This window comes from Equus quagga, chromosome 12, assembly GCF_021613505.1.
Source record: "Equus quagga isolate Etosha38 chromosome 12, UCLA_HA_Equagga_1.0, whole genome shotgun sequence".
Lineage (NCBI taxonomy): Eukaryota > Metazoa > Chordata > Mammalia > Perissodactyla > Equidae > Equus > Equus quagga.
In genome coordinates, this window is record NC_060278.1 from 44595159 (window position 1) to 44610021 (window position 14863).

At 49.4% G+C, this 14863-nt stretch overlaps 1 non-coding gene across 1 annotated transcript; it reads left to right on the top strand.

The window, feature by feature from the left end:
- The first annotated feature begins 12686 nt into the window (after window positions 1–12686).
- Window positions 12687–12759, top strand: TRNAT-UGU (transfer RNA threonine (anticodon UGU)). The gene has a single exon. It is a non-coding gene; the product is annotated as a tRNA-Thr (tRNA).
- The last annotated feature ends 2104 nt before the right edge of the window (window positions 12760–14863 follow it).

The following is a 14863-nucleotide window of genomic DNA, read 5'->3' on the forward strand; positions in this document are numbered from 1 at the left end:
TCACTACAGTGCAATTCTGACAGCAACAACCTGGAGTCAGCACAGACCCCACAGGTCAAGGGCACAGTCCCCAACAAGACCGCCCTTACTTCAGACACCACCAGGAAGCTTTTGACCCACTGGCTACAAATTTGGGGGTTCCCATGACCCCTCCAGGCCTGATAATTTACTAGAATGAGTCTCACAACTCAAAAAAGTGCTATATGTACAATTAGAGTTTTATTATAAAAGATACAAATCAGGACCACCCAAATGAAGAGACATATAAGGCGAGGTTGGGGAGGGTTCCAAACGTGGAGCTTCAGTATACTTTCCCCAGGGAGTCAGAACGTGTCACCCTCCTGGCACATCAATGTCTGCACCAACCAGGGAGCTCACCCATGCCTCAGTGTCCAGAGTTTCTATTAGGGTTCCATTACATAGGCATGATTGATTGAATCACTGGTCATGTGATTGAACTCAATCTCTAGCCTCCTTACCTCCTTAGAAGTCTGAAGCTTGAGCTGATATCACGTGGCTCAAAGCTCCAAACTTCTAATCTTATGGTTGGCCTTTCCCATGGCCAGCCCTCATCCTGAAACTATCTAGGTACCCATCACAGTCACCTCATTAGCATAACCCAGGTGTGGTCCCAGGGCCCATCATGAATAACAAAGACAAAAGATCCCTCCTGGGAACAGAGGACAAAGACCAGACAAATTCTTTATTATACAACAGTCACCTTGGTCATCGACATCCAATTGGCAGACAAGGGAAGAGAAAGAGTAGACAATTTCTCAAGAGGAGTGAGTAAGCCAGGCCTAGAAGTGATATACATGGCCACGCCTAATTGCAACAGAACCTGGAAATTTTTATCTAGCTTTATTCTCAGGAAGAAGAGGAAACAGATTTGTTGAACAGTAATGCCACAGGGAAACCTTATTAACCTGGGGTATTAACGTTTGTCTTATAGAGATACGCTGAGGATAAGAGATTATAGATATAAAGTTTCTTAGCATATTACTTGGGACAAGATGGGTGAATGACCAGCCTCCTGACTATTCTCTGTGCCTCTTTCCTCCCTGGGCAGTCTTCTCTCCAATCCTTTCTACCCTTTGTTTCCTGTTTACTATTTCCAGAAGTTCTACTTTTCTCAAATCACTGCCTACTCCCCACCCCATCTAGAGAACTTTGATAGTTCCCCTCCAGACAGGACAAAGTCCAAACTCCAGAATCTGGCATTAAGGCTCCGACTCCACTTTCTTACTCTCCCACCTCTACTCCCATCATGAAACAACTCCTGCTCTCAGAACACACCACGTGGGCATGCTCCAGTTGTAATCTGTCCAATCTCTGGCTCCACTCAAATCTAACTCATAGTTCTAGAACTAACTCATTTCCCCCCTTCTCCACCGACCACGCAGGTGTGCCTCCCTCAAACTGAACATATAATACCTTCTTGCTGGGCATTTGTGATACCTCTTCATGTTATACGTTAACTTCTCTCTGTGCAAGTCTCCCTGCCACAACTGTATCGTAATTCCCTGAGGGCAAGAACCATGGCCCAGACTTCCTTGCATCACTCTGGGTTACCTAAAGCAGTACTTCTTGCAGAAAAGCTACTTAAATAAATATGTGTTCATTAAGGCATAAACTTCAACAGCACATGCACTAGGAAAAGCTCAGATCTGAGCTTAAAACCCAAGCGCAACATTTTTGAGCTGCATAATGAGAAGCAAGGTCATCCTTGAAGACATCTCTAAATTAGGGCTAATCACAGCTGCCCGGCAGGGTGGTTGTGAGTAGTAATGAGATAAAGGTATATATTGCACCTAATAAGTACCTGAAACATAGTGTACCCTCAACAAATATTAGTTCCCTTCCCCAGCCACCCCACCTGAAACGGAGGACATAGACTGGAGGGAGACAAAGCTGGTAAGAGACAGGCAAAGTTGACGAATGGACTCTACATTCCGAAGCTCAAAGATTCTGCTCCAGGAGTCTTAGTTCTTTGGACAAGGCAAAGACAAGGTGGTGTTTGACTCTAAGGGGGTCTGAAATGAGGTTTGGGAGGCAGAGAGATGCCAACAAGTTGGAAATCAGAGCTACTTCAAGAACCATTTCCAACCCAAACGTATGACCTCAGAAGGGTGCTGGAGACTGTCCTCCACTTTGCCACTGCAGGAAGGTGAGGGTTCAGCCTGAAAGAGTCATTGGCCCAGACAGCCCTGGTTCTATAGCCTAGTGGTTAGGGGGTCTAGCCTGTTCTAAACCAAATGGTGGAAGACGGGCTCACTCGGTCAGGCCTGGACCGGCAGGCTTACATCTCCCTTGCTTGTTGGCAAATTTCTTAACTGGTCATTAGGAGAGCCACCTGTGGGACACTCAGTTGAGTTCACGGCTATTTATAACATGATGAACGTGTGCAACTCAGGATAAAAATATAGCTGTGCACCTGCGTGGAAGAGTGTATGTGTGTGTCTGTATGTCCTTTGAAGTACCACTAATGATTGAACAAGAGCTCATTGCATATTCTTTCCCAAGCAGCCTCTAGACACCTTATAATTGGAGGAAAAAGGCAGAACCTCTGCTTCTTATATGGGGCAGTTGAGTCTCCTGGCCACCTGCTTTCTCAGATAGACCTGAGTCAGCCTTCTGACTCCACCGCCCCCTGCCCTGGGGCTTTCGGCAAGGATTTGCCTCCATTTCCTCATAGGTACCGGTGTGTGATAACACTCACCTTTCAGCATCAGTGGGACGAACTAATGTCCTAAGGTACTAGTCTTATGCTGCAGCTCCATCTGTGATGGCTTTTACATTAACATAAGTCAAGACACTGAAGAACAGAGAATAAACCGTAACAATTTCTTCAGCATGGTTTGGGACCAAGTCTGGGCAGAACTGAAAAGGGGAGTAAGGTGGTGAGAAAGGCCTCTGCCTGTCTCCCTTCGAGGCCCCTCTTCTGGGTCTCACACTTCCTCCCACATCACGTGTGGCTGTCTGGCCACTTTGCTTCAAGCCTGCTCAGTTTGCGAGAAATGTGGACTCATCTGGAGCAGCTCGGGCTCTCCTGCAAACTTCCTGCCCATTTTATCTATGTTTTACAGATGGGAGCGCTGAGGCTTCAGTGAAATGACATTTCCAAGGTCAAAGAGCTATTTGGTGGCAGAGCAGGCACTATCAGACCCAAAGTCACCCTCTCTCCCCTGTGCCTCCCTCCCTTTCTGGAGCACTGACCCACCTGGGACTTTGTCTGCAGAGTGTGGAGATGAGCAGCGAGACGACTATGAACTTGCATCGGAGCCTGTGTGTCCAAACCCCCTTACAACTGGGTTAGAGCCCCATGGAGCCTGCTACGGCAAAGGCCACTGCCTGCTGAGGTCTTCACTTTGCCTACCCTCTGCCCAGGTAAGAAAAGGGATCCCGATGCCCAGTGAGTCTCAGAAAGGTGGCCGTCACTGCCTAATTGTGGGGCCAGGCCCCTCATCATTCAGGAAGAGCCAACCAGACAATTTAAAGCGTCTCCATGTGACAACTGCCCATTTATGCAACAGTCATTACCGAGGAACATCGGTGCCGGATCCCAGGCCTATGGCTGAGCCCAGCTGGTCCTCATTCTCTTCTGAGGCCAGGCCTGCTGCGTGGTTTCATTTAATTGTGTATTTTTATCCTTTGATATCTGTAGCCAGATGCCTGGAGGCAGTCAATGCCCTTTTCCGTCAGTTCAAGCAAGAAAATGTACCTGCCATGGTAGTATTTGCTTCACTGGGCTGCTGACTTATTTTAAGAACTAAATCTTTCCTGTTACTATATTTTTCACTCTGGGGTGTAGGTACTCCAAGACGCATGAATAATTTACGTGGAGGGCAGAGCTTCCTCTCGAGTGATGACACAGCGCCCCCTAGTGCCCACTTGTTCAACTGCAGCCAAAATAAAGCACGGCGGTAACCTTGACAGAGTTCTGCGCTCCCCAAACTGTTTACAAGCATTCTTCTCTTCTCACATAACAGAGCTTGCCTGGCAGTATTATATTTCTCTTATTTTAAAGACAAATAAGTTAAGACACAAGGCTCCAGCGAGAAAACCGAATAAGTTTTCCACTTGCCAACTCTGTGTCATCCTTCCAGCTTGGGTGGCTGTCATTTATAAATGATGAGCTCATGAAAGAGGGGAGCTAAGGCAACTCTCAGGTGCCCAAGCACAACCGTGAAGAAAGACAACCCTCCCGTGGGACCTGATGCAATCGTCTTGGCTTTATTTAGCCTTTCCTACCAGCGTCTCTAGGCTGCCGGGGCCGAATTACCCTCACAGCACCTCTAAGAAGTATAAATCCCAACCTGCAGGTGGCCACAGGAACTCACATGGAAAGAGGTGGAAAGTTCTTCCTCTGTGCCAGCTGAGAGTAGAGATGGGGCCGTTCACAGTCCCTAAACTCACAGTCCCTGTGCCTTCTGGACGCAGCAAAAACCGAGAGCCATCGTCCTATTGCCACCCAACAGCTCTGGCCTTCAAGCTCCCAATTCTTTTCAGATGTCTAGAGCGGGTACCCACATGAGGTGGTATTATTGCTATCATCATCATCATCATCATCATCATCATCATCATCATCCCCGTTTTACAAATGAGGAAACTGAGTTGTCTGCATTCACTGTTCCTATTCCTCAGCCTTGGTCCTCATGATTCCACCAATTATCTGAATAATGGCCGTTTCCAACCTCAGCACCATGGGGTTGAATAACTCTTTGCCTCGGGGACTGTCCTGTACACCATGAATGTTTACCAGCATCAGAAGATGCCAGTAGCTTCCCTCTTCCTCCACTATGATGATCAAAATATCTCTAGACAGTGCCAAATGTGCCCTGGGGGTGCAAATCCCCTATTCTAGAAGGCAAGTACGAAGAAATACAAAAATAATAATACTAATAATAATCACTGTTACCACTGCTGCCATTTAAAAGGCACAAATTATGTGCTCCGAGCTTTATGACATTATCTTATTTAATCTCCACAACCAAGTAACCAGTCTGTATTGACTCTCTGAGGGAATATTTACATCAGAGATGAAGAAACTGAAGCTCAGGGGCTGGCCTGGTGGTAGAGTGGTTAAGTTCGCACATTCCACTTCAGCAGCCCCAGGTTTGCGAGCCCGGATCCCAGGCACAGACCCAGCACTGCTTGTCAAGCCACTCTGTGGTGGCATCCCACATAAAATAGAGGAAGATCAGCACAGATGGTTGCTTAGGGCCAATCTTCCTCAAAAAAAAGAGAAAGAAAGAAAGAAAGAAAAGAAACTGAAGCTCAGAGATGTTAGGTAACACGGCCAAGGTCACACAGAGGGTAGTGGCAGAGTTTCCATCTAAAATCAGGCTTTTGTGACTCCAAAACCTGAGCTCATCACCAGTTCCAGATCCTGGGACCACAGATCACAAATGATTCTGGAACAGTCTTCATTCTTAACAGTCCTTCTGGAGTATGTTAGCACTATCCAAATGCTATATCCAGATTTAGATTTAAAGGCATAAACACCATAGCCATTCTCTGTAAGAGGATCAGTCCAAAGCATTAGTGCTGAGGAGAGCTGGCTGCAGGAGAGAGCCCCGGGTCTGCGTTCAGAGCCTGTGGCCAGTAACTGACTGTATGGCCTGTATTTGGGGTCAATTATTTAAGCTCTCGAAGTCTCTACTCGTCTACAAGATAAAAAGGATTGGTTAGATCAGACTTTCAACCCTGCTGCACCCTGAAGTCACGTGGGAAGCGTTTAAAACGGAATGCCTAGGCCTCACGCCAAACCAACTAACCCAGAATTTCTGGAGCCTGGGCAGTGACATTTTTTAATGTCACCTTTCCCCACGTAACTCTAATGTGCAGCCAGAATGGAGGCTCATGGGACCAGATGAAGTGCAAGACTCTCAAGTTCTGTGTATCTACCTGAGGGCCCAAAAACGCTTAGACTAGAGGTCTTGCTCTCTCCCTTCCACGGCCCGAGAGGATCCTCCGATGCACAAGAGCTGTTCAGCAGGGTGGCTGGGTTCTGTCTCAGAATAGTGTCCCAAAAGCCTTGAACGGTTTCCTGGGGACTCCTTCAGTGTCTCAACTGCCCTCCAGCCCCTGAACTGACCATTTCCAGCATTTCAGGCTACCAACCAAAGGTACGGAAAACCCACCCCACTCTCCTGTGGGAGCTGGGGGTTGGAAACCCCTACAAAAGGCTGCAAGGAGCAGGGAACATGACAGAAGACAGCTGTGTTGACTGAAAGACTGTCCTCCGCCTGGCCTCGTTGAGCGCTTGCCCTGTCTCACTTTAATAAGGTTAATTCTAATCCATGGTCTTCCAGGAGGTGGGAGAGTCTCCTTTCTGGACATGACTCACTGCCTCCTGTTTGGCCCCAAAGGAGAGTGATAACATCTCACTCAGCAGGTGCCTGACAGGAGCTGTGGCTACAGAAACGGGGCTTCGGGCCCTATGAAGCCCACGCTCTTCATCCCTTCCTCTGCCTCCTGGCTCCCGATTTCGGTGAGCAACCCGTCTACAACAGGAGGGCTTCACAGAGTACTTTTAGGTACAACTAGTAATAGAAGTAATTTACATCATTAAGTGCTCCCCAGATGCCAGGTTCCGGGGAAAGTATTTACGTGCATCGTTTCATTTATTCCTCCCAAGTACTCACATGAGATGGGATTGTTGCCATCATTGCCATCATTGTCATCATCACCATCATCATCATCCTTGTGTTACAGATGAGGAAACTGAGTTGTCTGTATTCGCTGTTTCTTTCCTGGGCCTTGGTCCCCATGGTTCCTCCAATCGTCTGGATAATGGCCGTTCCTCCTCTGGGCCATGAGCTCTGCCAGGACAGGGACCACATCTGGTTGGCTCACCACAGGGTCGCAAACTAGCGGAGAAGAACCAGAATTCAGACGCCGGCAGGCTGGCCCCCGTGTGCCTGTGCGCTTCACCTCACCCAGCGGAGGGTGAGTCTGTGAACACGGCCGGGAAATGGGCTCCGGGGAGCTGGACGGACTCTCGGGAGTGTGGGCCATGAGGGGCACAGAGAGAGTGTTGAAGGAAGAGAAAGCAGTCAGCGGGGTCATGTGCTGCCAAGACACCAAGGTCTTGTCCACGTGGAGGCCTGTGAGGGTCATTTCAGCGCAGCTGTCGGGGCAGAAGACGGATGACGCGTTGAGTGAGTGGGAGATGAGGAAGGGAGAGACCCACCAAAGACAACGCACTGGAGGGGATGGAGGGTTTTTTAAATTTTATTTTATTTTTTTACCCTTTCTGTGGGAGAGACTTGGGCATGTTAAAAGCTGATGGAGGAGTCCAGTGGGGAGCGACAGGCTGACTGTTCAAGGGGTAAAGGACATAACGGGTACTGCAGGGTTCCCGAAGAGGCCAGAAACGGGGAGGGATTGGCCATCTTTGGGGTGAGGTCCAGCTCCTCTGCCACGATCGGAGGGAATGAAGAAAGCAGACCAGGCGCGCAGGTCCAGGTGGGCAGTGCCTGCAGGGGAGGTGAGGCCGGCATCACATTATTTCCTCACAACCACCCTGGGAAGTACATCCCCTCCAGCCCCTCTGTGCAGGGGAAGAACCGGAGCCTCAAAAGTTAAGACAACTTCAGTGCGGCCAGCAAGGGGCAGAGCTGGGTTGGGAACCAGATCCTTCTGACACTGAAGGCGAAGCTAGGCCAGGATGCAGCCTGTCACCCTCTGCAGTTCAGTGAAAGGTGACCAGCACAGGTGTCTCCAAGTGTCTCCAGATTCCAACTGAGGTCTACCACATCTGTTGCCAATCTTCCTCTTTTTGCTCAAGAAAGATTGTCACTGAGCTAACATCCGTTCCAATCTTCCTCTATTTTGTATGTGAGACACTGCCACAGCATGGTTGATGAGTTGTGCATCAGTCCACGCTGGGATCCGAACCTGTGAACCCCAGGCCACCGAAGCAGAGCACACGAACCTAACCACCACACCACCAGGCCAGCCCCAAGGTCCCCTGTATTTTGATCTGGAAGTTATCGGCCCTCACCTCCCCTGGATGAATTAGTCTTTGTTGGCCCAGCAGCTCGTGAACAGACACAAGGCTCAGAGAGGCCCCCCAAATGAAACTTTGTCTGAGCTAGTAAATTAGTTCTGCAAGCCAGCTATCAAGGTGCTGGGGCTAGGGGTGCCCTTTCTCCATCCTTCTCTTCAGTCTTAACCCCTCCAGATTCCTCCCTCCCAGAACAACGTAAACACCAGCAGCCCTGGTTCCCGTGCTAACTGGCCGTGCACCCTGACCCAATGATGTCCCTGCACAGCTGGTGCACAACAATCTCCAGACTCAGAATTGAAGCCCTTCCATCAATTCCACCCAAAAGTCCAGTAATCTGATTAAAGACCTACCCAAGAGAGGACCACTGGGTGTGGGCTAGGACAATATCCAGGAGCTGAAGTTTGTTACAATGACTTTAATAAGTGGGCGTGTTCCATTGGGCCCACATAAGCAGGGGGCATTCACTATTCAGCTGCCCCCAGGAGGTCAGACGCTGCCCACCCGCTGCCTAAGGCCCTAAGGTTCACCATCTGGGGTGGTGGGAAAGACCATGTGCCCTGGGTCATTCTGGAGGACACCACAGCCCCTCCCACTGAGGATGCAAGCAAACGGGAAGAGAGGGTCAGCTGGGACCAGAGCCCCTGACCCCCTAATCCCAGAGTCTGAGCCCCTCCTGTGTCCTGGGTTCCTATTGGCCTCCCTACACAGCTCACTGGACACCAACAACGTTGTGCCACACTCGGGTGCTCATCCCTCCTCTCTAACACTAATGGAAGCCTGGAAGGTGGGGATTACCCACCGCTTGTCCATTTTGAATCCCCTGTGCCTGGGTAAACTACGCTCTATGTTTCCTGAAGGAGGGGCCGCATTTCCTAACCGCTGTCACCTCCGCATGTGAATACTTGTTGGGTTGTGAAGCAACCGTGGACAGCACCCTCGGCTTCCTGCTGTCGTCTGGTGCCCTCGGCTCTGGGCTTCTGCAGTGTAGGGGGTCCTCTTCCTCCTCCACCTCTAGCTCAGTTATGAGTGGGTGTAAGGAAGGACCAGATCCGAGTGAGGACCCTCCACCCGTCTCCCTCCCTCCCTGGCCCCCAAGTCCCCACGACAGAGCCCACCTTTCAACTTGGAGAAATTCAGGAAGCCCCTCTGTTTTTGGTTGGTCGGCTGGCTGGGTTTTGTGTGTGTTTGTGCTTTGTTGGTTTATCTATTGTTTTGTTTTGTTTTTTAACTTTCCATGACCAACTTTCAGAATGGGAAACAAAAGCCATGGGAAAGTCCCACAGCCACATTAAAGGTGGCTTCCCTGCACGATCTGGTGCCAGCCCCCTCCCCTCCCCGGGCCACAGCTTCCTTGTCCTCAAAAGGACACAGCCTCTGACCTTGAGACTGACTTTGGACAGGACAGGATAAGACCCACTCCCGGCAGGAGAGGACAGGGATTCCGAGGAAAGCTTAGGAGAGCTGCCGCGCCGAGGGGGTGGGAGAGCCATTCAGGCTGATCCTGCTTCTCCTCCATCCTTGGGCTGCAGGGCATTCAGAAAGGAGAGAGTGAAGGCAGTGGGCCAGCAAAGGAAATCGTCACCTTAAAGCAAGAAGAACACATAGAATGGCCAAGGGACGTGGTGGGGACTTCTATTTTCTATCCTCTTCTCATCCTTCCATCCTTCCATCCTTCCATCACCTCCTCTCCCTCCAGCCAACCTGAATGGGGGATGCCTTCCCTCCTAGCAGTGAGGCAAGCTGGAATCTCTCCCCAGATTTCCTGCTCCAGTCAACCACAGACTGGAAGGAAGCGCTCAGCCCGTGAAGAACAATCCCGATTGTATCAGTTTCTGGCACGTCAGGATCTCCTAGCGCTTTCAAGCTCTTTATTGTGTTGAATCTTCCTAACTGCTCTGAGATAGAGCCTCAGTTATCGCCTCCATTTTACAGGTGGTGAAAGGGCTTGGGCTAGGGCTTGGCGGAGGGGAGGAAGAGGAAGAAGGGACACAAAATGAAATGTAGAGCCCTCCCAGACTTGTTCTAATGCCACGCTCCTTATGAGCAAATTAGTCTTGACAAGATGTCCACCCTCCTTATCTTTCTTTCGTCTTGTCCTTCCACCTCTATGTTCTTTAGCCCCCACTTCAGAAGTTAGTATGGAGAAGAGGAGAGATCCCATTTTTTCTATCACATCCCACCTCCTGCTGGGAGGTGCTGGGGGTTCATCAGCTGGCGGATGGAGGGCAAATGAAAATGACTGGGGAGCATCTCCTCGTAGCACAGCCTCAAAGGAATGGAAGGGCACCTTGCTTCCGCCTTAACTGAATGCCTGGCCTCCTTGTTTTGGATTAAATTGTGTCCCCTCAAAGATTTTACATATGTGTCCTAACCCCCAGTACTTCAGAGTGTGACCTCCGTGGAGACAGTCTTTACAGAGGTAATCAAGTTAAAGGGAGATCTCTCGGGTGGGTCCTGTCAACACAGATAATCCAATCAATCTGCAACTCTAAACTGGAGAAAGCTTATTGTAAGCCAGATCTGAGGACTAGCCCGGGGCCTTCCTTCCCCAAGGAAGGAGGGGCACCAAAGAAGTGGGGTGCACAGAGTGGTTATACTCCATCTTGGAACAAAGAGCACATATCACATATGACAGGAATGTCCCTTTGACGGTGGTCACGAGATTGCTTTGCTGGCACAGCAGATGGGGGAACACAGCAGGTGGGTGGTCACAAGGTGACCACAGCAGGTCAGTAATTAATCCTTAGTTTAGGGAGAGATGCTCATCCTTAAAGAAATGCCAATATGGGGGCAGATCCATCCCTATCTTTCAGAGATTCTTATCTTTGAGACATAGTAAATATTTAAAGCATATGTACAATGCATGCTCAATGGCCACGTCAGGCCACGTCACGAAAAACAAGGTCAGGCCGAATTAGTTTTAAACCAAATGGTCCCCTCATATACCCCAATATATACTATTGCTTGTTGTTTATTTATTAGTCCTAACCCAGTATAACTGGTGTCCTTATTAAAAGGGGGATTTTGAACACAGAAATGGACACACACAGAGGGAGGATGATGTGAAGACACACACGGAGAAGACAGCCATCTACACGCCAAGGAGAGAGGCTGGAGTGGGTTTTTTCCCCCCTCAGAGCCTTCCAAAGGGAAGCACGCTGCCCACACCTTGAATGTGGCCCCGCGGCCTGTGGAATCGTGAGGCAACACATCTCTGTTGTTTAAGCCCCCACGTGTGGTACTTCGTTCCTGCAGCCCTAGAAAACTAGCACAATCCTCCAAATCACCTCTGAGGTGGAAAATAAACCAGCTTTGGATGCTCTTGGCAAGATGACAAGGGAGATGGAAATCAGGCTCAGATGTTACAGGCAGAAGAAACAGTAAAATGAGAAATGAAGGTGCTTGCTAGGTCAGCTTGAGGGGAGGAAAAGTTTGCATGCAAAAAAGGAAACCAACCGAGGAGTTTGGCCTTCATCCTGAGTGTAGGGAGTAGGGCCGGCAGGCTGCTGGAGCAGAGGAAGGAGGAGGAAAGCCAGGCACCAGGATGGGAAATCTCAGGACAAGGGGCGGGGGAAGCAGGACAATAAGAAAACCAGACAGGCCAAGGAAACTACAGGGTGTTAGAAAATTCCAGCTTGGATGGGGAGGCAGTGGAAGCGGAAGTGAGAGAGAACCCTGAGAAGCCGGCTGCACAGCACTTCCCTCATGTCTCCCAGCTTACAAATGAACATCCTCACTGAAGTCATGCATTCAGCATTTTATTGAGGACCTACTGTGTGCTTCATACTAGCTATTCTAGGTGCTGGGAACACAGCAGGGAATAAAAGAAAAACCCCCGGCCTCAAAGAGCTGACATTCTAACAAGGAGACAGAAAAAGAACAACAAACATAATAAGCACATTATTCAGTAGGAAAGAATGTTAAGTAGTATTGGGTAAAAGGGATGGGACAAGGAGGATGGTGCAGCTTTAAATAGAAAGTCAGGAAGGGTCTGCTTGAGAAAGTCAATGGGAGCAGACGCTGGAAGAAGGTGAGGAAGAGAGGCCTGCAGCCCACTGGGAGCGCAGGATCCTCATCGGCTCCTTCATGCAGTTATGGGTCATGCTGTGGCCATAACTTCCTTCCTTCAGTAAATAGTTCATCAAACAAGAGAATGAGGCATCGTTTCCTGATCCCAATCATTAAAAAAAGAGTGGGGACAGAGCTTTACTCACTCACTGTATCGCCAGTGTCCAGCAGTGAGTACTCAATAAAAATGTGTTCAATTAATTCATCTAATATCAATAACATTTAATTTATGAGAACCACGACTTCCTTATAAGTACTCAACTGGATGCAATTTGTCGTATAAACAATAGGTTGGAGGCTTTTTTGAGACGTAAATGTACCACTCATAATATGGTCAGAACATGATTTCCTTTGTGCCCTTTTTCTTCCAGCCCTGTGTCTGCATAACTGACCGTGGATTATGATTTAGCGTTCTGTAATGACGAACATACGTTTTGAGGTCCCGGTTTTTTTTCAGCTTAGCAGATTGTAGGCATTTTTCTCTGGCACTTCATAGTCTTTACCATTGAAAATAGATGCATTGGGTCAGTTATTTTCACAGACTGCCGGCTAAAGCAATTTTGCCTCCAATGTCCTTGATTTATAGCGACCAGGATAACAAGCAGGCTCCATAGCTCAGTGGTTAGAGCACTGGTCTTGTAAACCAGGGGTCGCGAGTTCGATCCTCGCTGGGGCCTCTTGTCGATCCTAGCTTTTTCTAAATTATCCTGTTTAACATACGGAATAGAGACCCCAACGTGGAAAAGTGATTTCTGAAAACACTACTTCTGGTAGGCTTAAAAATCACTCCTCCTGAAATGCAAATGAGGGGTATCCTTAATGTGCTTTAGAAGTGACCCGGAAGAGAAAATCCTGGAAAGCAACAAAGAGCAGGAAAAAGAAAAAAACGAAAGGCATCCTCGGCGACCCCAATGCTCCCCCGACCTGCGGGCCGAGCACCGGAAAGGGAGGCGCGTCCTGCGCGGACTCGTTTGCAACGCTCCGCAGACACCCAGCGCTGAACCGCAGAGAGCGGCCGGGCGGCGCTCGCCGGGGCTGGACAGCGGGCGGAACGGGCGGGGGGCCTGCAGTGTGGCCGCGCGGCCAGCGGGTGGCGCTGTGACACAGGCTCCCTCTCGCCTCCCCGGAGACCGACGGGTGCGCGTCCCGACGCAGTTCCAGGCCCAGAGGTGGCCAGCATGGCCTGGCCGGGAGCCCGCGCTGCGGCTGCCACGTGGCAGCCGGGCCTCCGAGCCCCGCCCGGCTCCAAGGTCCTGCCCCTTGGAAAGGGAGGGAGAGCGACTCCCAAAAATCAACAGCCCCGGGCTGCATGGGAAGCCAGCGTGTGCAGCCGCTCTCATTTCTCCGGGTTTTTCCTGGATTCCCGAAAGCCGCGTGACTGCAGTACGGAGTCACGAGAGTCTTTTCTGAACACGTGAATTTTCCCCACCCGGGACGTCTTTCCCCCTATCTCAGGGCTAGTGCTTGATGAAGGCTTCTCTGTAAAGTAGCCGCTAGCCACATGTGGCCACCGAGGGCCTGAAATGTTGCTAATGGGACTGAGATGTGTGGAAAGAGTGATATACACATTGGATTTACAGAATTTAGTACCCAAGAAAGAATGTAAACTATCCCATTCGTGGTTTTTTAATTGATTACATGTTGAAATGATAATGTTGTAGAGTGGATTCAGTAACATATATAATGACATTAATTTCACCAATTCCTTTAATGTGGCTACTAGAAAATTTTCAATTTCATCTGTGGCTCCCATTTGCAGCTCTCATATTTCTGGGGGGTGGTGCAGGTTTAGGGAGCCTTGAGTTCAAGTTAATTCTTAACCTGTGCTTGTACCAGATAAACTGATGGGCAGAGAGAGTGTCTTTGGTCTCTGGGTCTCCCGGAGCCAGGACTGTGCCTGGCAAGCAGTAAGCATGGCGTGGGTCAAGATGGAATTAAATATCTCCCCAACAGAATCTTAAACTCCAGAGGGAGCAAGAGAACGGATGTCTTCAGTTGGGTTCGCTTTGGGAGTGATGCAACTAAGACTTTCTATCTTGGCTTACAAGATTGTAGCTCTGGAAAAAGAAACTTGTACTTTTGTTGCTTATTCTGCCCTTCTGTGCTCAGGATATTTGCTACTAGGAATGCTGTGGAGGTGAAGTGCGCAGAGCGCCTTGAGGATATAGGCCCTATTGATGCAAGAAAAATACCCACAATTGTCACATAAGGGTGAGCACTTCATTGACACTGAATGCCTTTTTGCAAAGCCATTTCAGATTCTCCAATACCTTAGTACCCAGACTACTGACTCTGGGTCACTTGGTCATCAAGTAATAGTAAGAAAAAGATGCCTTTGAAGCATTCCAGGTCCATCTCCCTCCAGCCATGACCAGTCCTGGTCCTTCCTCCCTCTTCCCCCTCCTCCGGCCAGTCTCTAAAAAGAGCTAGCACATGCGTATGTGTATTTTGCTGAACTTCTCAACACCTTAGGCTCTAAGGAAGCAGAATACACTTTGGCTGTGACCTAGTGATTGTTTCTCACTGTCCTAGCCCTTTCATAAAAGCTCACGGGCATCGCCAGCCATTTTCCAGAAAATAAAGCCACTTTGCCAGAGAGGAATGCCCTGCCTCTCTCCCAGTTTCCCAGCATTTCAGGGGTACCCTCCAGTTCCCTTCTCTAGACCCACTAACCTCCTATTCGAAATCTGTGTTCAGAAGGCCTTGAAATGGATGGATGTGCTCCTTTATTGTGATACGCGAATTCTGAGTACCTTTCCCTCAGTGCTCAAAATACTTCCA